The sequence below is a fragment of the Saccopteryx leptura genome, chromosome 3, assembly GCF_036850995.1.
Source record: "Saccopteryx leptura isolate mSacLep1 chromosome 3, mSacLep1_pri_phased_curated, whole genome shotgun sequence".
Taxonomy (NCBI): Eukaryota; Metazoa; Chordata; class Mammalia; order Chiroptera; family Emballonuridae; genus Saccopteryx; species Saccopteryx leptura.
The window spans coordinates 201,751,103-201,778,503 of NC_089505.1; positions in this window are offsets into that span (position 1 = coordinate 201,751,103).

A 27,401-nucleotide genomic window follows, 5' to 3' on the forward strand; every position below is an offset into this window, starting at 1 on the left:
TTCTGAGACTAATGTTTATAATCTACATTTTAATAGTACTTCACTATTTTTGGAGATCCCCCCATCTTTTATCTTTATACTAATTTCACTGAAAAAGCACTGCTTTCCTGGAGCCTTTATAAGTAACTGAACAAGAAAATGAATGCTGCAGGGAAGATATAATGGAGAAGTCAGCATTTTGAGCTAGGCTATGAAGGATAATAAATAACAATGAATGGAACACATTCATGGCAGCAGCAAGATCACAAGAGCGAGAAATTATAGAGTATGTTGGAGTAAACTCAAGTAGTCTGCTGCTGGAATAATGCAGTAAAAAGACCACAGGACTACTCAACAGAATGTGGTACAAAATCTGCTTCTGCCACTTATTTTCTGTGAGAATCTGCAAGAGATAACTAACCTCTCTGCTCCCCAGTTTCCTAAGTAAAAAAAATCAAAATAAATTTATATTATCTTTCAATATTTTTGTGAAGTCTAAATAAGACAATTTAGATACAGTATATCATTTAGCAACTGAACAGATCTTCATTATTGCTGCATGAGGAAAAGTAAGGGAAATAAAGTTTGACATGAAGTTGAGGGCAAAATGAGGGCAGGACTTCAAAGTCATGATAAATAGCCAGACAACATGCTATACCATGAAGGGTGGGGACTGGGTGAAAAGTTTATGATCTGTATATGTCACCACTGACTCAGTGGTGAGTATTATCCCTGATCGTAGCTTTGGGCTTGTTTGTTTGTGGCAGCAAAGGAGCTGTGGGTGTTTTACTGAGACAATGCAAGTCTTTATTACAGGGTTAGGACTTGGGTAAATTAATTTGGGGGAGGAATTGGGCTTTTCTCTGGATTGGATGTGTCAGGAAGTGGGGCTAAGATTGGGTATTTTAATGAGTACCTTAAGAAGAGAAGATTAAGAAAAGGACAAATGTATAATAAAAGAACAACAGTCACACACATAGTATTAGCCAATCCATGGGCTGTCTGTTCTCTTTTGTGGTTAGGAAAATGCTCGTACTTTTCTTTGAGCTCAGACAACATGGCCAAGTTGTCTTGATTTTGTCTTGATCCATCACAGTCTGGAGTAGCCTTGTCTGATGTTCTATGAGTTGTGTACGTTCAGTAGGAGAGCATCTTGGTATAGTTGTGAGTGCCAGACCAGCTTCCAGCAACACCGAGACCTAAGGAATAATGAATGCCTGGCATGCTCCGAGGAGTCGGGGGCTGTTTTTTCTTTCTCTCTGGCAAGGTCAAAGACATGTGCTATAAGAGATATACACAAAATTGATGAACAGGAGAGAAAACAGAACTGGCTCTTCTTACATCCAATGAGTGAAAATGAGAACTTGAACTACAGTTGCCTAGAAGGGGAGTGATTTACCCCCAAAATTGGATTACTTACTTATCAGAAATTGTTTAAATGGGAATCTGCACTGTGTGATTAGTTGGACAAGAATTCTAAATCCTCTTTAGTTGTTTGTTTCACAATTCTATGGTTTTAGTTGACTTATTCTATCAAAGAAGGGTTTTCTAGTGATGGTGGTTTTGACTATTAGATGTCACCCAGATTGTCAGTTTAGTCTAAAACTTATCAAACCTCTTTCTCCAGAGCACTGAAGTCTTGGCAAAACTTCCTGAGATGCCACCTTCACCCGGCAGGGGAAGATAAAATGACTCAGCTTACATCTCCTACCCAATACTGGACATGGACAATCTCCTTTTATTTCTGCCATATACTAGGGGATTTTTTTTTTTTTTGGCATGATTTTACTTCTAAAAAGAGTTGCTACTTCTTGACATTTCATTGCATGTTGTTACCTAAAAATCACCATCCTGGGCAAAGATAATTGCAGGCAGGTCTGGCTGCTTCTTCTTAGAAGGCTGTTTGAAATGCAAATGTTTGTCCTGACTCAGTCTTTGCCTCTGGTTATAACAAAACCTTTCTGAAAAGCGAGAGAAGTTTTTCAATCTCAGCATTCATGGCAAAGATCACTTTGATAGCTTTTTGCTTCATTATGTTCCCAGTATGCTCCATTATTAAGCATAATGGTTTAAATGAAGCAATGATTACAGTGAGAAAAATGGCTTTTCAGTAGTATTTGCTTTATAAGTTCATTGGTTTAGCTTGATACTAATATTTTATTTATTACAAGATACATTGAGGCAAACAGACTTCTTAAGCAGTTTTAAAATGGAACTATTATGTTCTCATGCTTTCATATTACTAAAACTGAAAATTCACTTAGATAAATTTTTGCACATAAAAAGCATTCTCTCTACTTCTGCTCAAAGTGCCACTTGTACATAGCTTGATTGTGCATTCTAGGCCATTCGCCAACATAATCTTTTGTGTACATGATAAATATTATGTTGCTTTGGGTTATTTTCTCCCGACATTTATCACCAAGGGCCTCTATTATTATAAAGTGCCTACAGAACTTGACAACTGGGCCATATTTTTCTCTCATTTAAAATCAGTTTTACTTGCCGACAGCCATAGAGCAACTTAGGTGCAGTTTCTAGCAACATATTATATTTAAAAAGGCACTTATATTTTTACAAAAAATTCTTTCATGGATTTGTCAAATTCTCTAGATTAAAAATTAAACTTATTAATGATACCTATTGGGTTAACTGTGATTGAGACCAATGATGTGTTTGGTCAGCCTCACTCCTGACAGTTCTAATGACCATCTAAAAGGCAAACTCAGTACTGGGTCACCAATGCTCTTCTCTTCTATTATTAACATAGTGATCTGGATTTATCCAGGCTTCCTTTGACTTTATGTTTTATTGCATCCTTTTTTTTCTATTATTTTTTCTTTAGGACTCTTATTTTCTCATAAATACATATCACTGAGTTATTAATCTATTAAAATTTGTATCTGATGTATCCCAGATTTAACTGAGACATGACTGTCAAAAGCAATTTCTCTCTGAAGTACAGACAAAAGCTTCCTTTACACCCATAAACACCTAGTGATAGAAGCTGGACTCTGCCTAGCCCTCTTTCAGTGTCACTTAACCAAAACACTTGTCCGTGTCTTCCAGAACCCAAGCTGTTTCATAAACTCAGAATTTCCACATTTTTGTAATAAAAGGAAAACTTTATTTGGAATCCCCAGGCTTTCTTTCCACATCTGATTTAATTAGGGAAGGCTGCTAGCTCCAAGAATAGTCAATTTATGAGCTGACCCTCCACAGAAGATACAGACAAGAACAAAACAGTGAGATGGGCCAAGCAAATTTCCTCCTTAAATAGTGTGAATGACTCAGAGAAGTTATTGGGAAGACAAAGGCTAAAAAGACAATTAAAATGCCTATCTTTGGAAATCTCTGCCTCTAAAAATAAGAAAATCAAAAAGAAATTTATGAGGTTTGAAAACTATGCTTTTGTCTTATTATCAGCACAGGAGCAGTGGGGAATAAAAGGAAATAAAGCAAGGCAGACTGATTAAGGTAAGAAAAGAGCTATGTCTATGAAAAAAATGTATGAGATTTTGGAAATCTGTAGAACAAATAAGTTTAAAAAAAAGAAAGACTTTGCTTACAAATTTGGACAGGAATAATATAAGGACAGAAATGCATGCACAACTAATTACTCTTGAAGAGAGTATTAGAAAGAGGTGTATTGATTTAGTAGATATTAAATCAGGAATTGAGATCAGGTTCCTGAAAAAGATACACATCTCCATTAATAACCTAGAATTACTCTTCAGAGGTAACCCAAATCCAAAAAACAATTGAGAACCATTCTCTTAAGGCAACTTAAAATAAGATCTATTAAGAAAACTTCTCTTGAAGTCTGGGGACATATTCCAAGTGGTTACATAACATTTGGGATGACTTGAGAGGTATAGGTAACTAATTCACAAAATTTGACTATTATTTATATATGTCAATGTAGCTCTTGGTCTAGATGAACCCAGCCTAAGAATGTATGAAATCAGGGTTACACAGTCATAGAGAAGATTACACATATTTTTTAAGGTGGTGAATATGATCAATGTTAGATTCAGCCTTGCCCTGTTTGAATACTAGTCTAATGGCATCAGATGTTAGCCTAATCCTGTACATACAGGATATTGGTTCTACATGTTGGTCCTTGTGTGTTGCTAGATATAAAATGTTGATCAAGATTAATGCTGTATATTTATAAACAGATTCTACTTTCCAGGAAGAAAAATAGTATAAGAGTCGCGGGCACAGAACAAATAGAGCAAGTTTGCCAATTCTTATTCTGTTTTATTTTAAAACCTCTTTGAGCCCTAATCCTGTAATAGCCACATATATCTCTTTAGTCAAAACTAAGTTTCATGGAAAGTCTTTCTGTGAGAGAGTCTGAGAGGTAAGTGATTTAACAAAATTTAGTAATAAGTTAATAAGTAAAATGGATATTGTGCTAAATTAAAAATTGTGTGAACAATTAATATTTTTAGTAAAATTAGAACTCATCCTAAATCTCTCACTATGATAAGTCACAAGACAAAGCAATGTCAGGGTCAGAAGACAAAGAGGGGCCCTGACTAGTTGGCTAAGCGGTAGAGTGTTGGCCTGGCATGTGGAAGTCCCAGGTTCAATTCCTGGTCAGGGAACACAGGAGAAGTGCCCATCTGCTTCTCCCCCACACCTACCCCCTTCTCCTTTCTCTTTCTCTCTCAATTTCTCTTCCCCTCCCACAGCCGTGGCTCAATTTATTTGAGCACATTGGCCCTGGGCACTGAGAATGGTTCTGTTCAGCCTCTGCCTCAGGCACTAAAAATAGCTCAGTTGTGACTATTCCCAAATGGACAGAACATTAGTCCCAAATGGGGATTACTGGGTGGGTCCTGGTTGAGGCACATGCTGGAGTCTATCTCCCCTACTCTCACTTAAAGTAAAAAATAAAAAAAAGAAGACAGAGATAAGAATAAAAGATAAGGAGACACTCAAATCTATCAAAAAATGCCAGTCCTGCATGAGGTCAAAAGTAGATTTAACTGTCTAAAATCAAGCTGAGCTTTCCTCTAAGTAGTAAGCACTCTAAGGAGGACACAGCCTAATGGAAATATCTCACTTTTGCATAAAAAAGTACATACCCAAAACAAAACAAAACAACCAAACATAAAACTCCTCAAAATCCAAAACATTAAAGAAAATTAAGTAAAGATAATGTCTTATCAGTGCTTTAGTGGCATGGGTTTTAAATCTATCAACAACAGCTTTCTTTAAATAATTTGCTTCAGGGCTTGGGGAACTGCCTTGGAGGCCCAAAGTCTAAGTGGCTGTGAGAAGCTGCGACTGAACTGGAGTTAAAATGCCTTCAAATCAAGAAAATATGTGTGGGGTGGAAGTGAGAATTTGTCATCATTTTTATTCCACACCCACGCTAGTACCAGGACACTGGTTCTCAATTGTCAAAGAGAAACTAGAAAGAAATTAAGATATTTAGAATATGTTAGATGAAAATAAACCCTGAAAAATGGGTTCCTACCACTGAAAAATTTGAATGCCCCCCAATAGCAGGATTATTCTAATACTACACAATGAGAGATGACTTTTTCCCCCTCTGATACAGAAAATTCAAATGATACCTTAATTAATTGTGAGATATTTCTCTTTTCTGAATGTTAACTCAAAAGTCTTGAAATCTAGACTGTTGGGACAGAATGAATGGCAACCTGCTGAGCCTGAAACAAAGATTTTCTTGACTATCTATCCTCTAGTGCTCAGATACTGCTATGTCTTAGAAAGAGTGATATGGATCTTATTTAATTTTGTTTCTGGAACCTTCCTTCTGCTTGGAATAACTGCTGTTAGACCTGGGGATTGGACTGTTGTCTTTATTTTGTGAATGTTTGGTTTATCCTTTGTTTTTAATGTGTACTTTAGACTTTTTATAGATAGGGGCACACGGGAGAGTTGGCAGAAATAACCCAATCTCAGAGGCATTGTAGAGTTACATCCTTCTCAGTGAGAGATGACAGAGGAAGTTGTTGATTTGCTTCAACTCCGCCCAAGCATCTGATTTACAGTCCTTCAGTTTTGTTGAGAATTAAATATACATACTGTGAAGCCAGTGGCCAGGGCCACTATTACAGCAGCCCGGCCCATGCAGGTTCGCATTGGATTTGGACAGTCTTAGGTAAAGAAACAATGGAGCCAAAAGCCATCATCTTCAATCCTAGCTTGCACCGGCGGGCAAGTAAAAACACACACTGGGCTCCAAAACCCACTCACATTCAGTGCTTACAAAGCTACTGACTCATCTGAGTTTCCTAGAATCAAAGGTTTCTAGCTCACCAGATTTATTCACCTCTGTTCCCCATCTCCTTCCTTCTCCCTGCACAAACTCTGCACAAACTGGCCTCTCCCTCAGCACTCCGCCATTTTGGTTGCTTCTCCAGGCCTCCTCCATGTGGCCTTTCTCTGCTCTCTGCTCTCTAATGCTGCTCTCAGGAACCAAGAGAGCAAGCTCCCGTTTTGCCCCCATTTTATAGTGTAGAAATCAAAACCTTTAATTCAATATACAAAATAGAGAAGTCTCTAATACACAGTCACTCATCTGGGGCATAATGGGATTGCACCACCCCACATCAAAAACGGTGGGAAAGGCTTAGTCCTAAAACCAAGCCCCAGGCTACAAGCATCTTGCCTGCCCACAGCCTGCCCCCAACACACATTAATATCACCTGGGTGATGGGCTTCCATGTGGGCAGCGCCATCTTTAACAAAGTGAGCATAATATATTTTATCTGCCCAACACATACACACACACAACTATAATTTCTGGACTTTGACTTGAAGATTTTGAATTTTCTTTGTACTTAATATTTAAAGGCAAGATAATTTTGTTTTGAAATTTACTTTATTAAGCTGTTAACCTGAGTATTTTGGCAGACATAGATTTAAAGAATATTATTTTTGGCTTTTATTTTCTCTTCAGGTATATGATAATAAAGGGTATTTATGTTTAAATTTGGGATAGTTCTATATTTATAACATCTTATTATTAGAATATGTTTATGATACCATTTGATTTCACATTTAACTTGTGGTCAAGTTACCTTACATAATGGGGTTGGGTGTATTTTGAGAATAAGTAAAAAGAGAACACAAGATACTTTTTTGCCTTAGGAAACAGCAGGTTCTTCACTTAGTATATGGTACTGACCCATTTCAGACTTTGTGGAAGCAAAAGCTTAGCTCCTCCTTGAAGTAGAAAGAGTAGAAGAAAGCTCAAACAGTAGTCATGGTTATTTGGGGATGGACTTAGGAAAGGAGAGTACAAAGGTCTTCAGAGAATTGTGCATTCCTCTCTTGGGAGGGGTGCAGAACCACGAGTTAAGTACATGAATTAAGAAAATAGCAAGCTGAAGTGAAATTGAAAGAATTGCTAGGTTTCTGGCCTCCTTTTCGAGTGTTTCCACTGGAGTAACACACCTGAATTCTCTCTCCACCTTTTACACATTCTTCTTTAATAGAAGAATGAATGATATACTTGGGAGGAATTTGAAGAAATATTTAGACATGGCTAGCCAGCTTGTAGTGGATTGAATAGTAGTCTCTGTCCTATATTCTTATCACCCAGAATCTAAGAATATGATCATTTTTGGAATTAGTGTTCTTGAAGATATAATCAAATAAAGATGAGCTCATAATGGATTAGAGTGGACATTAAATCCAATGACTGGTGTCCTTATAAGAAGAAGAAAGGATGGACAGAGGCGTCAGAAAAGAAGGCTATAAGAAGACAGGAGCACAACTGAAAGTGATGCAGCTACAAGCCAAGGACACCAAGGTTCAAGGACACCAAGGTTTTCTGGGAACCACCAAAAGCTAAGAGGAAGCAAGAAAGGATTCTTTCCTAAAATCTTCAGAGCATGGCCCTTTCAGCAAACTGATTTTGGACTTAGAGCCTCCAGATCATTGAAGTAAAAAATAAAAATAAAAAAAGGATTGTTTTAAGCCACAGTTTGCCATAATTTGTTACAAAAACCCTAAGAAGCAGCTCCATCATCTTCCTTTTGGAGAGCAGTCTTTCTTCAAGGGCATACATTCTGGTCTGCTCTCTGCCAAGTCCTCATCCAGCTGTGTCTGTGATAAATATTGAATCTGTCTGATTTACTGAGTATAATGTTAACAGACCTTTAAATTGGAATTCAAAATCATGATCTCCAATTATCTTAACAATGACAAAGTTAATATTTTGATCTGTGTCTATATAATCTGCATTTATCTCCATTGACTCAATTCAGGAAGGAATTAAAATGTTATAAATAACACACTTATTGTATATTGTCTCACATAGAGTATATATTAGTATCATAAACTGAGATGCTGAAGTCCTACTTTGCTTTCCCATTTTCCAGTTTTGTTGAATAAGAAAGTGCCTACCCTGAGTTTATTCACCAAAGAAATTAGAGAGACTGCCTTTAAAAAGCATGATTAAACTATGCACAGCTCATGTGATAATACCCCAAAATAAAATATACATGTAAATAATATATATATTATTTATATATAGTATTTGTAAATATGTTAAGACTATATAATACTATATTTTTAAATGAATGCATCATATTATTTGAGTCAAAAGTTAAATTTCATTTTGCATTTTGCTTCACTAGATCTGTTCAAATTAAACATCAATCATGACATGCTGGTTTATGAAATCTTGAATAAAAGTTTCCTTGGTAGTAAAGAACTCACCAAGAATAGTTCTGCCTCTTACTATAACACCAACATATTGTATTTTAATAATTTAATCCTCTAATTTTGCCTATTAAAAGAAAGAAGGGATAGTGTCTTTTTTCTATAATTTAGCATTATACTTTAAAGCCTAGTGCAAACTCAATATTGAGAAACATTTTGTAAATTTTAGAAAAAAATAAATTAATAATGAGTTTAGCAATTCTTTCAAATATTTTGATTGCTTCCATAATTGTTAGTATTAAACAGCTTTAAAATTTTGAAATGGAACTCAATAGTCTTCTCTACTCTCCACTAACTCCAAAATTTAAATACTAGCAACTAACACAGATTAAGACATTCACCATTTCATTGATGCTTTGAGACAATATTTGTTTATATACTTCAAAAATTCTACCTAGTATTTACTAAAAGAATAATGTGAGTTACTTAATCCTGACTAAATATCAGAGAGAAACACTACAAAAGTTATTGTTCCAGTACAGTAATTCTATTGTTGTCCTAAATATTTGACCTAAAATATTTTTATTTCTGAAGGTCAAATGGCAAAGGTTAAAACTAAAATAATACCTAAATAGATGCTTTTATTTAAAGCAAAGTCATTACTTATAAACTTAATAAGATATAACTGAGGAAAAGTAATTTCTGTTAAGAAAATTTATTTCCAAAACAGCTGTACATTTATATGTGCGTATTATCTGCTAGAAGAAGGCACTATTGCTCTAGCCAGTTGGCTCAGTGGTAGAGCATCAGCCTGGCACGCAGGAGTCCCGGGTTCGATTCCTGGCCAGGGCACACAGGAGAAGCGCCCACCTGCTTCTCCACCCCTCTCCCTCTCCTTCCTCTCTGTCTCTCTCTTCCCCTCCCGCAGCCGAGGCTCTATTGGAGCAAAAAGTTGGCCCGGGCGCTGAGGACGGCTCTATGGCCTCTGCCTCAGGTGCTAAAATGGCTCTGGTTGCTACAGAGCAACGCCCCAGATGGGCGGAGCATCGCCCCCTCGTGGGCATGCCGGGTGGATCCCGGTCGGGGGCATGCGGGAGTCTGTCTGACTGCCTCCTTGTTTCCAACTTCAGAAAAATACAAAAAAAAAGAAAAAAAAAAGAAGACACTATTGTAAGTTTGTGTTGGTTTATTCTTACTAATTCTTATAACGAGCAAAGATGGACTCTCAATGACCTAACAGGAATTAACTGGTTCATGTCTTCTAAGTGAAGGCCCAGAAATGTGCAGTAAGAGAATGATAGGAATAATGAGATAAGTATATTATTTGAAGATCTGAAAGCAGGATAATTTTATTAGGGCTGGAATAGAATAGTTACATAAGATATAAAAATAAAGAATATTAGCTGACTATGAACAAGTCATCTAGGAAAACCATAGGAAATGAGAACATTATAATTGCTAATCAAAAAATATACACAAAGGATTTAAAGGGATTTCTGTGAAAAAAAGCTGAAAACAGTACTGTATATAATGTTGGCTAAGCTCTAAGAAGTGGAAGTCAGAAGTTAAGCTTTAAAGTTATAATATTTCAATTTTTAAATTAAATTTTGTTTTAATTATGTTAAATTTAAATTATATGTTAAAATTAAAATATTATAATTTAATTATGTTAAATTATAATATTTGAGATGTTAAGCATGTTAATTATATGTTGGTTTCTTCTGTACAATGTAAAAGTTATAAATGTATATAATTAAAGTTATGATACTAAGACTAAATAGGATACTTTACACAGTACCTGGTACATATTAACGGTCAATGAACAGCATAGAAGCAAATATATACTACTACATATTAGCATACAATGTTAAATCAGGGAGCTATTACTTGGACACCGGTTTGACATATATATAAAGAAAATGGGTTTTTGCTTTTCTGTGACTAAAAGAGCCACACTGAAAGATTCTATATGGAATTGAGAAAGAAGCCAACAGACAGATCGAGAATTTTAAAACAGCGTTAAATCCTGGCCTAAATATAAAAATCTATCAGGTTATAATGAAGAGACTATGTTCCGTAGTTCACCAATGGGAATATAACCTGTGCTCCTGTGATCTCAGTGTGAGTTAAATTGTTTATGATCTCTAAAGCACGGATCACATGTTATATATAACAGTTAACAGAAAACAAAGTAGAACAGACAAAATTCTAACACCATATGCTTTGTTATTAAAATCCGTAAACACTTATAGCCACATAAATGCAAAATAACCTTATCTCTTATCTGCATATCAAGTATATTTCATTCTTTCTGATGTATGGTATTTCAAAGGTAAATATTACCTTATTCTTTGCAACCTGGTTGTTTTTGTTGTTAGAAAAAGTTTTATCAATCTTCGCTTACAGAAATATAAATCAAAGTTATTACAATCAAGTCAAATAATGTTGATATTTTTATGGGTTATATCCACCACTTCCAAGGTTCTGAAGTGTCACATTTAGTTCTGTCTCAATCAGCAGTCTAACCTTCCTGCCAACACCATATAAAAAGTGGCCACTGATTACTCTGATCCAACTCCCCTTTGAGTTTCTTATCTGTTGCTAATATTTCCAAGTTCAGAACTCGTAATCTCCTTTTCCAATCGTGGCTTCATTGCCAATGCTCTTTTTGTTTTGTACTTTACCAAGAAGTGAAATTCTTCTCTGTCTCAGCTGTCATGAGTTACTGTTTGTAAATAACCCAAGTGATCAAACCAGCATTTAGAGCTCTTATATTTTACCACCTACCCTTATAATTACTGATTGAGAGAGAGAGAGAGAGAGAGAGAGAGAGAGAGAGAAGCATGAACTCATAGTTGCTTCACTTTAGTTGTTCATTTACTGGTTCTCAGGAAGTAAGGTGGCTCTAGCTGAGCCAGTGACCCCTTTGCTCAAGCCAGTAACCTTAGGCTCAAACCGGCAACCTTGAGATTATGTCGATGATTCCACACTAGAGCCAACAAGCCTGCACTCAAGTGGGCAACCTTGGGTTTTGAACCTGGGACCTCAGCATTCCAGGTCGATGCCCTATCCACTGCACCACCACTGATTAGGCTAACTCACCACCTATCCTTAAGGATGAATGTGTAAAACATTTGCAGAGGGACCAGATTATGAGAGAACCTTCAAATCAGAGACAATTTCTGGGTATAACTTTTAACTTTAAAGCTGAGCCAAACATTTATTATAGTGATAAGAATATTGATCAATGTCATCCCATTAAATTTAATTTATAAATTTAAAAAAATATTGTAAAACTCCTTTTTAACACATTTCCTTTGGTTTGGTAAAAGCTCCACATTTCTGCTGTCACAAAATGATCAAAAGCCCATTTAATCCCATAAATTAATGTATAATTCATAATCATTTTACTCCTTTTATTCAAGCTATAGCCTAACATTCCATTATTTGTCATATCTGGATGGGAAAGATATTTGGTAAATAAATAAAGATGTTACTGTTACTGGTTGCTTCTTTCTAGACCATAAGAAAGGGTGCTCATCTACTATATCTCAAAATTTTCCTGGTTTCTTATCAATCATTTTTGGTTTCTTCAAATTAGTATTCTTGAAACTTCCTAGAATTCCTTCTATAGTTTTGAGTGAGAACCAAAAGGTAAGTGTGAGTCCTCAGTTTTTATTAGTCTTCCTCATTTACTATGAAGAAAATTATGGAAGAAAGGGAGGGGAATGGTCATAATACTTGAATTCTAAAACATTATCAATCATAAGGAGATGAAAAGCATCATTGATTTAATATTAGCCTCATGGGGAAGGGACCCTTTGAACCATTGTTGTCACAGATGTTTTAAATGTGAAAAATATAATGAACAAACTGTAACATCTGTAGATTCTTTATTATGTTTTACTGGGTCAGGTGCTGTGTTAGTCACATATTACATACATTAACTCATTTATTCTTCTCAATAGTCCCATGTTGCAATTTTATCCATTTTCCAAATAGGAAACTGAGTTTTTTATGCATAATACACTTACTCAAGATTACTGAGCTAGTAAGTGACCTTTCTTTGGTACTTGTTTTTTAAACATAAATACCACACTTATATTTTCTCTCCTAGAGCTATGGTTGATGAACCATCCTACTTATCAGTGTGAACACAGGAGTTTAGATGGCTTTCTACAATCCAACCATCTTCCTCAGCAAACTCTAAGTAACTCACTCTCAAGATTACACATTCATGTTGTCTAAAATCATTTAATTCTCAAAATTTAAATCTTAAATCCCACAGCATTTTAGGTTTACTTCTCATGTTTTCTTAATCTTACACATACCTTCCCCATATCCCAGTCCCTTGAGACCCCTTGATACCTCTCTGTGTGTCCCACCTGTGTCTTCACTTTCTTTTCTACTGAACTTGAATACACTGACCCATCTCCATGTGTGCTCTTTCACAGGAAAACTTTGCTCTGTCATCATTCTGTTTCTTTTCTTTTTCTTAATTTTTTTAATTTTTTTTAATTTTTTATTTTTTTGTATTTTTCTGAAGTTGGAAATGGGGAAGCAGTCAGACAGACTCCCACATGCGCCTGACCGGGATCCACCTGGCATGCCCATGAGGGGGCAATGTTCTACCTATCTGGGGCATCGCTCTGTTGCGACCAGAGCCATTCTAGTGCCTGAGGCAGAGGTCATGGCGCCATCCCCAGTGCCCGGGCCAACCTTGCTCCAATGGAGCCTTGGCTGCAGGAGGGGAAGAGAGAGACAGAGAGGAAGGAGAAGAGGAGGGGTGGAAAAGCAGATGGGTGCTACTCCTGTGTGCCCTGGCCGGGAATCGAACCTGGGACTCCTGCATGCCAGGCTGACGCTCTACCACTGAGCCAACCAGCCAGGGCCATCCCTCTGTTTCTTGCTAATTCAATTCCCAACTTCAAATAAGTCTAATCTTTTTTTGCTCTGTACAGCATAGTGCTCCAAAAAACCATGCAGCCATTCAGATTGTATCCATTACAAATGTTTAGTGTCCACCAACCTAACTAGACCTCTACTCTGTTAAGAAAGTGTTATGCACCCTCTCTGGTTACCTTCTTCTTGCACGTCTTATCGTGGTTCTTATTATCTCTAATTATTCTCATTAAATTTCTTACTCTAAGTCAGCCTTGTTCTTTGCCGATGACCTCACATGCTGCTTTCCAGAGAAGAAAGAAGACTTAAGTTCTTTCTTTTCAAAGCTTATCTTCATGTACTTATGTCAATTTCCCCAGATATCTACAGGGCCAACTCCCTCAAGTCTTGTAAGACTTAGCTTACATGTTTTTTGTTTGTTTGTTTTTAATTTAAACCATCTTATTTAATTAAAAACATCTTTTTCCTCTATTGACTTGGTCCTGAATCTCCTTAAAGCAATCACTTTCTAACATACTCTCTAATTGATCTATAATATTTCTTATTATTGCTTATCTCCCCCAAGTAGAATGTAAGCTCCACAAGAAGCTTTGTCTATTTTGTACATTGATGTATTCCAAGAACCTAAAATACTACCTGGCTTATGGTAGATCCTGATACATATTTGCTGAAAAAATGAATAAATATGCACAAGTGTTTTGATTGCTTCCTCTCTTCCCTGTCCTCCCAGGGAAAGAAGAAACTGAACACTCTAGATAGCACTGATCATAACTGCTACACCAGCAGATATCAGGAAGATTATATAATTTGCTTGTTTATAACAATTTGCTTGAATTATAACTTTGCAAAATGGTGTTAAGTTTGAGAACTTGATGCCCAGTATAAGAAAGCTTTCCTTGTCACTCTTCTACTTTACTGGTTCAAGGGCAGAGAATGCACTTAACTCCCTCACCTGTACCTATCTTTCAGTAAATCTTGACAGAATAGATATCACTGCTTTACTTTGTCATTAAATATACTCTGACCTCCAGGTTGACCCATCTGGCCTCCAGGTTGACCCAAAGGAACTGACTTCTGCTGTATTTCATTTTCTTTGATAGTTTTGGCAAAGATTTTTGTCACTGCAACTGAATTTTGTGCAGATTATAGTCTACCAGACACTCATTGACATCAGGAAGTATATTTCTTTTTGGAGCACAAGTTGAACTTGAGTCACAGTCCCTAGTGAACAAGAATAGTCAAGTGTAGAGCAGTAATATAATCAACAATCCCCTATGGCTAAAAACTGTTTGCCTAAAATTCACAACCTACTGGAAAGTGCAATGCAAACACTGGCTGTTTATGAATTTCCTGGGATAAAATATGATTGCAAGAAATACTAAATTAGATATATAATATTCTCAAATACTGAATTTCCAGGTTTTATCAAAAAATCATTTATTAGAAGATCCATGTGCCTAAGTCCCACAGAACAAATATATTTTTTCTTAATGTTTAAAAATGCTATTACTGCCTGTCTTCTCATTCTCTTTTTATGAAGAATAGAAATTACTTGAAGAAAAGCTCAATGGTTTCATTAGCTTTACTATTCTGGTTGTCTTTAATTCTCACTTTGATTCTTACCTTTACCTAGGATTGACTTCATTTTGTCTATATCAAAATATATTTTTCATTTTTAAGTAAAATATTACATGAAATAGAAACTTGATTGTATTTTTTATGATAATATTCTATTTTTTAAAAGGAATAATGATTCAGTCTGTAATATTTATGTATGGTCTAAAAGAAATGACTGCCATTTTTCTCTGCTCTGGGAGTCAGGGATCAAAATAATTTGTACTTAAATAATTTAAGTATGGAATTGCTTTTTTAATTGTTTCCATTGAAAGAATGTTTTCTGGTTCCTTTTTCCCTCTTAAATAAACTATTGGATTAGAGATCCCGTTTCACTTAGGCTATGACAAGCCTGAACAAGCTGTCAGTCACCAAATTACAAATGGATTCTGTCACTAAAATGTGTTTATGTGTTTTCAGCTTTGTGAATCCCTAATAACATTTTTAAAAATAAATGATATTCTCATGATGTAAGCCTCCTATCATGATTTTGTGTGTGTGTGTGTGTGTGTAAGAAAGGCATAGTAGGAGGTATTTTAGAATTTTTGCTCTTTCATATATCATATCTTTCAGTTTTGCTCTTCTGTTTTCTCTATACTTTTTCTTTTGATCTTTCTGAGGCTTTATGTCCTATAATTCCTCCAATTTATTCTTTTTTTTTCCTTTCTTTTATAATTTTCTGAAATGAGAAGCAGGGAGACAGAGAAACAATACTCCCACATTTGCCCAACTGGGATCTACCCAGCAAGTCCACCTGGGGAACGATGCTCTGCCCATCTGGGGTGTTGCTCCTCCATTGCAATGGGAGCCATTCTAACACTTGAGGTGGAGGCCATGGAGCTGTCCTCAGTGCCCAGGCCAACTTTGCTCCAGTGGAGACTTGGTTTCAGGAAGGGAAGAGAGAGACAGAGGAAAAGGAGAGGGGTAGGAATGGAGAAGCAGATGGGCGCTTCTCCTATGTGACCTGACCAGGAATCGAACCCAGGACTTCCACATGCTGGGCCGATGCTCTACCACCTAGTCAACCAGCCAGGTCCTCCAATTTATTCATAATCTCTTAACTCTCTAATGTAGCTTCACTTCATTCTTTAACAAATGCAACCCCACTTGTCCATCAACTACATACTCATCAATTTCCATTTCTATGCCTTCTGCTACAAACATCTATCAAGTTGCCATTCTTATTTATTTATCTTGGCTATTTTTAGTCTGTATTTGCTTCTGCATATACAACACAGTTTGGTTATCTTCTTTAAAAATTCACAATTTTCTTTCGGTCTTTTGTTTAATTCTCATTCTTTGACTCTCAGCAGGAAATTTCTTTGTGTTCTTTATAGAGAAATAAGAAACCTCTAAGTATGCATGTCCTAAATTAGCCACTAATATAAACATTTGCCCTATCTTATTTCCATTTTTTCAAAAGCTAATTTGTTCTTCTACCCAAATTTAATTCTTCCACCAATTCTTTTATATTTTTCTCTTCCTTCTTAAACAGCTTTCTTCATTGTTAATAAATCAAACTCATAATTTTCATCCAGTTACTTTCCACCAGACACTTTTTGAATGTATATTTGAATGTATTCTGTTTAAAAGTAAATAAATATAAACAGTCCCTACATTTTTCCTCACATTTTCTCCTTTTCTATTCATCTCAAGCAAGCTTCTGACAGTATGGTGGTACAAAAATTTCAGAAGAAGTCAAGTTCTGGGATGTGATAATGGATATAGAAATGTAAAGTAGAATGGAGGTGAATGGACAGGATAATAAAGGTAAAGAAACCAAGAAGCTAATACATTAGATGGGTTGCCAAAGTGAAGTTTGAGGCCAACTAAAATAAAAACCCAACTTAACCAGAAGAAAAAGACTGTGAGTGAGCAAGTGTTACAATATTAGTAAATGAGCAAGAACAATGGGAAAGTATGTGGATAATGAGGTGAGTGAGTAGGGGTTGGCATAAGCCTTCAGGGAGCAGGATTTTTACACCATGGAGAAGGAGAAATAGTGTACAGTTCAGAATGCAGGTCAGAAGGATGCCAACTCTCATTCCCAGAGGTGAGGTCTAGAAGATGTCAGTAAAAGAGTAGAATCCAAATAAAAGGGCTGCAGGGGAAGAATGTTGTTTTCATGGCAAAGTAACCTTCCAGTTAAAGTAGAGCAGAGTGGGGCTGTTCAATGAAACACAGTCAAATGAAGAAGAAATCAGTAACAGTGGGTCAGGGTCTTTCAAAAGGCACAAGACAGTGAGTACTGAGCAGGGAGGACAGACCAAGTGAAAAGGAGCCTGAAGCAGTTATGTGTATAAGAATCTAAATCACAAATGAGTGGAAATATTCAGATATTGGGCAATAAGAAAGAGTAACAAACAAGTAATGGCAGAATAAACTAGCCACAAACTTCCATGATTTGTTGTAATGGTTTTCTATTCATTTGGGAGAGACTGGCCATGGCTTCAGTAACTATAATTCTCTCTCTCTGTCTCTCTCCTTTTTTCTTTGTTTACTAAAGGGGTGTTTACTCAATAAGGAAATTCTGACTGAGTTCAGTGCACTGGCTCTGATAACAGACTCTGGGTTTAAGGTTCCTACACAGAGCCTTCCTCCATTGTAGTGTGTGTGCTGCAGAGTGAGGGTGAGGTGTTATGGTCAGACGAAGCCCGGTCATAGAAGCTGAGAGAAGTCCATTATTATTCACTCAAGATTCATAAATCCACCAGAGCCACTGACCACGAACATCTCCAGTAATAGTCCCCAGGCTTGTCCTAATTGGCATGTCATACCATGGATTGCACTCCCCAGGATTTTGTTAATAAAATCCAGGAATTGTGATTGTCACGCATGCAACTATAGAAATGCTCATGATCCTCTCACATTTGTTTTTTTCTCAATATATACATATTTTTGTTTAATATCATTCCATGAACTTACTCAAATCTGTTCCTGATACATTTACTGATGGAACACAGAATTATGCCAGCTCTATATCTGAGTTTGATGTGCTATTCAGATTTCTTAGGAGGTTTAACTTCAAGTAATCTTACTTGCTATAGCGTGAGATGTTTAAAAGTGCTTTACTGCACCAACTGATGAAAGCTTTCACTGTGGCTTATTGGAAATAAGCAAAGGGACTGATTCAAAGTATGAAAGACGCAGAATATAAACCAAAGGGCTTTACTTGGCTAACCTGGACTATAGAAATAAAATGATGTAAAACTAGGATGCATGGTAGGGATATCTGCCTCACAATTTTTAGTTTCCATTCAGATTGTACACTAGGTATACCCAGCATATTACACTCTCTCTCATCCGTAAACTATGTTCATGCAGTTGTTAGGTGTCTTATAATGAAAAGACTTCCAAAGAGGGAAAGTGGTTTTCTTCATATCAAATGTAATAAACTCAAACCAGGTAAGTCAGCTTTGCAGCCTGGAATCCTATTTGTTTGCATTAAGTTGACTTTTCTCATTTATCTTTCACTAGTAATATCAGACTGTATATCCATTCTGATGATGTATAAATGGAAAATTTTCAGTGTAAAATCGCATGGGAACCTCCACAAGATCACTCAGACATACTTTTTCTCTTATTTTTTTCCTGCTGTGATTTTGGAAAGTGGTACTTTTCTCCTGTTAAAATGATTAGTGCTTTAAGTGAATGAGATCACTTACTGAAATAAAAATCCAGCCAAGCCATATTCTCATATCATGACCTCACACAGGCTCAGCCTCAAGAGAGGCCCCCTGAGAGATTTTGCAAAATTGTTCATCCAATTGTATGTGGCCTCCGTTCAGAAAGGAAACGTGGTTGACAAAATCTCATAAAAAGGGGCCCTGGATGCCAAAAACAATATAAATTCATGTGTGCCTTAATATAGGCTGTTATCTTGCAAAAATAATCTTCCTCTGTTGTTCATATAAAGCCCATGGTGTATGAAACACCTGAACACTTATGTAATCCTCACTCTCTGCATAGAGAGATCCAAGATGCTGAGCTCTGTAGGCAGCCCTGTGCCCAGGAACGATCTAAGGATCAGGTGGGGATGCTGAGAATTAGCCTGCAAGCTTCACCTGGCTTTAGAACTTCTGAATTGCTCTTTCTTTGATACATCTATCTTTTGATTTTCTATTACTAAACACAGCTCAATGCAGTGGTCATCGAACACTTCTCGAATACTAAGTAGTTCCAAAATAATTATGTAAATGTAAGATAAAGTAATGTAATACTTATTGACTTACCTGCAGGAGTAACCTAGAGAACACTGCAAAGTATTGCCCACCACTTCACTGAGCATTGTCTGTCATCACTCCTCCCCCTTCCTTCCTTGTGAGTCTTTTTCTTCCCTAACTCCCCTTTCCATGTTTATAAGTAATATTGGTCTATACATTCACTTTCTTGTTATCTCTTTGGTTTTGGTATCACATTAATCTTGGCTTCATAAAGTAAACTGGGAAGAATTTATTTTTTTCTCCAATATAGTCATGTGCTGCTCAATGACAGGGATGTATTCTGAGAAATGTGTTGTTAAGCAATGTCACAGTTGTGCTAACTTCACAAAGTATATTTACACAAACCTAGATGGTATAGACTACTACATACCTAAGGTACATTGTATAGCCTATTGCTGCTCTTAGGCTACAAACAGCATACTACTGTGTAAGGCAACACAAGACTAAATCAAACATAAGAGAAAACGATGCAGTTAAAAGACACAGTAAATATGAGGTACATGAGGCTGCATGTTACCAGTGGAACACAATATACTGTTTTAAGCAAACTTTTTTTATAAGTAGAGAGAGTATAATCTAAATAACAATAAAAATATAGTGTAGTAAATACATAACTCATTGTAAGTATTAAAGTACTGTAAATAGTTATATGTGTTATACTTTTATACAACTGCTAGCAAATAGATTTGTTTACAACAGCATTACCATAAACTGAGTAATGTGCTGTGCAAAAGCATATTACAATGACTATGCTGTCATGAGATGATAAGAATTTTTCAGGTTCATTATAATCTTGTGTGACCTGCATAATCATATACGCAGTTCATCATTGACAAGAGTGTTGTTATGCAGTGCCTGACTGTATTCTAGAAAAGTTATAAATTGATATTATTTTATTCTGAAAATAATAAAAATAATTAAGTTTTACCAATGTAGCCATCTGTACCTGCAGATTTCTTTGTAGAAAAGTTTTAAAGTACATGTTTATTTTATTTATAAATACAAGACTATACAGATTACAGTGGTCCCTCATCTGTCATGGGGGTTAGGTTCCAGAACCCCCGTGGTAGGCAAAAATCCACAAAGTAGAGACCTTATATTTATTTTATTATTTATATATATCTTAAGGCTTTATAAACCCTCCCCACACTTTTATAAACCTTTCCCGCACTGTTATTAACCTTTCCCACTTGGGCAAACTAGCTGAAGGGGATGTGGCGGTAGCTGCATTTTTCATATGTGCGAGTCTTGTTCTACTCATCTGCTGTATGCAACATATTTTATTTTGGTTTAATATTCTTTTAATAGGTTTTAATTAATTTTTCATATTGTTTTCAAGTTTTAGGCTACAAAATGCTTATTTTTGCCACAAAAATAATTAAAATAATAAATATATAAAAATACCTATACACTGCAAAGTCCTGTGATACAGCAAAAAATTCGAGATATAAAATTAGATATATACAATTTTAAAATCCTCAATACAGTGAGACTGTGAAAAGTGAACCGCAATATAGAGAGGGACGACTTATATTTATTCTAGCATGAGCTTTGGTAATTTCAAGGAATTTGATTATTTCATCTACCATGTCTTATTTATTGGCATAATTGTTTATGATATTCCCTTATTGTTTTTTTTTAATCTGGAGTGTCTGTAGCAATGTCACTTTTATTATGGATGATACTGTTAATTTTTTTCAAACCCTTTTTTTTCTGATTAGACTGAGTTGGAAGTTAATCAATTTTATTGGACTTTTCAAACAAGTAGCTTTGAATTTTGAAAATTTTGTTTCTTCTTTCTATTTTTGCTATTTTTACACTTACAATTACTTCTTCATTTCTTCTGCTTACTTTTGGATTCATTGGCTATTTTGTTTTCTAGATTCTAAAGTTAGAAACTGAGGTCATTGATATGAAACTTTCCTTCTTTTCTTAGATGGACATTGAGGACTATAATTTCTCTCCAAGTACTGCCTCCCTCATAAACAAATTTCTATATAGTATGCTTTCATTTTCATTTGGTTAAAAATAAAAACTACCTAATTACCCTTGGATTTTTTTTCTTTGATCCATGGGTCATCTAGAAGTGTGATTTAGTTTACAAGTATTTGAAAATGATTTTTAAACTAATTCCACTGTGGTTAGAGAAAATATTTACTAACTCAAATATGCTGAAATTTAGTAAGGCTGATTTTATGGCATGTAATACCGCCTTTCTTGGTGACTATTTTGTATGCACTTGAAAAACGTGTATTCTGCTGTTGTGTGCATTGTTTATAACTGTTGATTTGTTGAGTGGTTTGATTATATTTTCCAAGTCTTTATATCTTCTCTGGCTTTCTGATTTTGTTGTGGCAATTATTGGGGAGAGACAGGAAGGCGGAAGTCTCTAACTGAACTGTGAATTTCTCTATTTCTCCTTGCATTTTTCTCAATGTTACATCTTAAATTTGAAGTTCTGTTGTTAATTGTATATGTGTTCAGGATTTTCATATTCTCTTCATTTGACTCCTTTATAATTATGAGACTATTGCCATTATTACTTGTGTACTTTGATTTTGAAATCTAATTTTTATGATTTTTAAACTTTCATATTCCAGTATTATCTGAATTAAATTAGCATAGTGTATCTTATTTTGTTACTTTATCTTTAACCATTGGTAACTTTATATTTAAAGCATGTCTTTTGGCCCTGGCCGGTTGGCTCAGCGGTAGAGCGTTGGCCTGGTGTGTGGGGCACCCGGGTTCGATTCCCGGCCAGGGCACATAGGAGAAGCGCCCATTTACTTCTCCACCCCCCCCTCCTTCCTCTCTGTCTCTCTCTTCCCCTCCCGCAGCCAAGGCTCCATTGGAGCAAAGATGGCCCGGGCGCTGGGGATGGCTCCTCGGCCTCTGCCCCAGGCTCTGGTCGCGGCAGAACGACGCCCCGGAGGGGCAGAGCATCGCCCCCTGGTGGGCAGAGCGTGGCCTCTGGTGGGCGTGCCGGGTGGATCCCCGTCGGGCGCATGTGGGAGTCTGTCTGACTGTCTCTCCCCGTTTCCAGCTTCAGAAAAATACAAAAAAACAAAACAAAAAAAAAACTAAAAAGCATGTCTTTCATAGATAGTTTGTAGTCAAGTATTGTTTTCTATATCCAGTTTTATAATCTCTGCTATTAATTATGATATTTAGGTGAAATAATTTAACATAATTGACATGGTTGAGTTTAAATCTTGCATCATGCTATTTTTTGCCTTTGCTGACTATTAACTATAACTATTGTTTATTTTAGTGTTGTACTAGGGATTATAGTATACTTCTTTACTATATAACCATCTACTTTAAAGTGATGTTTTGTTACTTAATGCATAATATGAGAAACTATATTGTATTTGCAAATCTTCCCTTCTAAAATTTGTATTATTGTTGTTATCCATTCTACTTCTCTATATATTATCAACTTCATAATTTATTATTATTACTTGTCTGACCAGTAATAAAATGTTATAGAAAAAGTATTGAATAAATGTTGAAGAATATTCTCAATGCAGAAGAAAAAATATACAAGATGAAAATCGGAATATATACAAAAGATAAAAGTCATAAACTTGGCAAATAGAATGGCAAATTTTTTTTCAGTTTTAGATATTTTTAAAAGACAAGAAATACTCTAAAGGAAAACAATAAGTATATAAAAATAATCTCACAGTGAATTGTGGGAAAATGAAATTATTTCAATTTAAAACAATCATACTATATGTTACTATATGTAAATTTGTATTATATTATTTAAATATTGACTATAAAAGATTAAAGATTTCTACTGTAAACACTAAAACAACAATGAGAAAATATAAGAGTACAACTAAAATTATAGTGGTTAAGTAAAAATGTAGTATTATGTCAATGGAAAGTAAATAGAAAGAAAAACAAAAAACAGAAACAATATATAGTAAGAAGAAATATGTAAAGCAAGAATAGTGATCACTTAAGGTCAATTATATAAGCAATGAAAAGTGAAATTAGATTGTACATATAAAAAGGAATAGGCCCTTGATCTATTTTATATGCAAAAAAAGATAAGAAATAGTATCATGGATAAAGTAGAATATTTATAATAAAGAAGTTAATTCCTCAAAATGAAGCACCTAATAACAGAGGTTCAAAATTCATGAAACCAAATTGATAGAATGAAATAATAAATCTATATATCTTTTTAGATTTATCAACATTCAACTCAAAGTAACTGATAGCAATATCTAACAGAAAATCCATTAAAAATCCATAACAAATACTTGAAGAACACTATTGATGAAATTGATATAATTGATATTTATAAAGTATTCCATTTATCAACAGCTAAAGACAAAATCATTAAATTGACACAGAATATTTGCAATCACAGATATTTTTGGTGATAAATCTCAATAACTTTAAAATATTTAAAATCATAAATCATATATTTTTTACCAAACAGAAATAATAAATAAAATAAAAATATTTTTATATTTCTAAATATTTTTAATAGCACATTTCTGAAAATCCTATTTGATATGTGAAACCATATGTCAAATTAGAAAATATTTTTAAACCACATGAAAGCTAGACAAAACATATTAAAGTTTATTGTGTGTATCTAAAATTAACTTCTGAAGAGGGAACATCTTATAATATTCTAAATGGTGACCTTAAAAACATGAAAAAGGAAGAGAAAATTGACACAAAGGCAGAAAATGAATACATAATAAAGAGTAGAGAACAAATCAATGATGTATAAACATAATACAGAAAATCAATAAAACCAAAAACCTGCTTTATGTAAAGATGAACAAACATGATGTGATTTTAACCAGTCTGATCAGGAAGAGAGCAAATGTAGTATAGAAATTACCAATATAAGCAACAAAACAATAGAATTTACTAGAGATTCCATTGACATCAAAGGATATTAAGCAGATATTATAATTAATTTCATATAAAAATTTTCAAATTCTTTGAAAACACAAACTACTAAAATTCACTCAGGGTGAAATAAGTAACCTTGAATAGCCCTATATTTATTAAGGGAATTAAATGTACAGGTGAAAATATATTATATTTCTCCAAAGAAAATTCCAGGCAGAGATGACATCAGTGGTGATTTCTTCAAAAATACAACTAAACAATACCAATTGTACATGTAATTTTTCAGAAAAATATATAGGGGGAAAACCTTGTTCATTTCTAAAATTTAATAAGACCTGCATTTTGATGATTTAAAGAATCAATAAAAAAATCAAGAAAATCACCTGCCAATATTATTACTGAATATAGATGTAAACATCTTTTAAAGTATTGAGCAAATTGAGTAAGGTAATCCAGAAATGAAAGAATATATTATAGGCGAGTGTAGTTTATCCCAGAAATGTAATAACTTTAATTGCTGAAAATCTATTAATGATTCACCACATTAACAATCTTAAAAAGAAATAGATGCAGTAAAAATGGTTGACAAAACTTACTCTTGTTCATGATAAAAACTCTCATTAAACTAGGAATAAAACAGAATTCAACTTTAAATCTAACATCACACTTAAGGTGAAAGAGTGAATGATTTTCACTAACATCACAAACATGGCAGAACTGTTAACTTTCACCACTTCTTTTTAACAATGTGCTTAAGGTCCCAGACCAGCGTTTTTGAATTTCCAGTCCACCAGAAATTTCGTGAGGGTTCATAAAAGAGTTAAGTAGCTGATGTTAAGGTTTTCTTTCTTTCTTTCTTTTTTTCTTTTCTTATTTTTCCAAGTGAGAGGAGGGGAGATAAAAACGTATACTCCTGCATGCACCTTGATCGGGATCCTCTCAGCAACCCCTGTGGGGCCAATGCTCTGCTCATCTGGGGCCATACTCCCGACCAAGCTAATTTTTAGCACCTGAGGCTGAGGCTCCAAGAGCCATCCTCGGAACGAGGGGCCAATGCACTTAAATCAATTGAGCCATGGCTTTGGGAGGAGAAGAGAGAGAGGGAAGAGAGAGGGGGAGGGCTGGAGAAGCAGATGGCAAACTTTTCTCGTGTGTCCTTACCGGAATCAAACCTGGGAAATCCACGTGCTGAGAGATACTCTATCACTGAGCCAACCAGTTAGGGCATTTGTTTTGTTATATATATTTGCATTTGGTTGCTCAATAATTCTAACTCTGTGTGTTGAAAAGATGACATGTTTCCTGTTAAACTACCTTGCATTTTGTTAAATATCAATTACTACATATGTGTGCACCTCTTTGTAAACTTTCTGTTCTGTTATATTAGTCTGTATGTCTATACTTAAACCAATACCACACTCACTTTATGATCAGTCTTGAACAGGTAAGTCTTCCACTTATGTTCCAATTCAAGAACTCTTTAAATTTTCTCATACAATTTAGAATATAACATCAAGATGGTTAACTCTTTCATGGACTGGCATAAAATTTCTGAGGGTCTCACATGGGTCTTGAACATGCATTTAAAGAACATTGTCCTAGACAATACTCTATAGAAAGAAGAAAAAAAATATAGTTCATAAATGGCATGATTGCTTATATAAAAAATCCTAAGGAATTTACAAAAACAAATGCTCCAATAATGTCTGAGTTTAGTGAGGTCTCCATATACAAGATACATCTACAGGAATTAATTGCATTTCATATATTATAAATAAACCATTGAAATTTAAAACAAAAATTATTTGTAATAATATAAAAATAAAATACTTGGGGTATAGTTTTTAAATATGTGCAAGATATGTAACTAAAAAGTAAAAATCATTGCTGAGAAAAATCAGGAAGACTTAAATGAATGGAGATATATGCTGTTTATAGATCAAAAAGCTAAATTTTTATTCATTTAAAAAACTAATCTATAGATTTGATGTAATCCTTATTAAAATAATGGCTGTCTTTTTTTTTCTTTTCTTAGAAATTTAGCTGCTTCTAAAATGTATGAGAAAATCAAAGGAATTTTGAATAAGAACATAGTTAAAAGACTTACTTGGTTGCAAGTCTGATTATAAAGTGAGTATGGTTTTGGTTTAAAGTATGGACATATAGATTGATGGAACAGAATAAAATGTTTAGAAGGTGGTGTAGTAATTGATATTTAACAAAATATCATTGTTATTTTTCCAACACGTGTCATCCTTTCAACACATGGAATTAGAATTATTAAACATTGAAATTCAATATACATGTATGTATATATTATATAAATAACAAAAACAAAACAAGAAAACCTGAATTCTTACCTCATACGTACATACATTTTCTGATCAGATTATAGACTTAAATAGAAGAGCTGCAATTATAAAACCCATTAAGTTTAACTTTTCAGAAAAACCTTCACAAACATAGATAGAATAATATTGATTAGATAGAACAGAGAGAATACTAACCATTAAAGAAACTGATAAATTGGTTTGTTGAACTTGAAACTACTAAGAATAAAATACAGGAGACTGATTGGAAGAAAATATTTGCAAAACATATATCTGATAGAGGACTTATATCAGGAATATATAAAGAACACTTAGAAATCAATAACAAGAAAAGAAACCCAATTATAAAATGAGCCAAAGATTTGCACAGATACCCTCTCCCTTAAAAAAGATACAGCATGGCCAATGATCATGTGTAAAGAGGTTCAGCATCACTAATCATTAGGAAAATTAAAATTAAAATCTCAATGAGATACCACTATACCTATTAAAAAGCTAAAATTTAAAAATTTTGACTACATTAATTGTAGAGCAGGTAGAACCATTGTGTAGTTCTGATAAGAGTGTAATATGTATAAATTACAGAAGAAACAGTTTAAGTTTTTTATAAAGTTATACATACATTACCATAGGACTCAATCATACGATTCTTGGGTATTTACCCAAGAGAAATGAAGCATATGTTTACATAAAGACTTGCAGTCTGATTTTCACAGCAGCTTTTATTTTTTTATGACACCCAAAAAGTGGCAACAACACAAATGTTCATCAACTGCTGAATGGAATAAACAAACTATGTTATGTACACATAATGGAA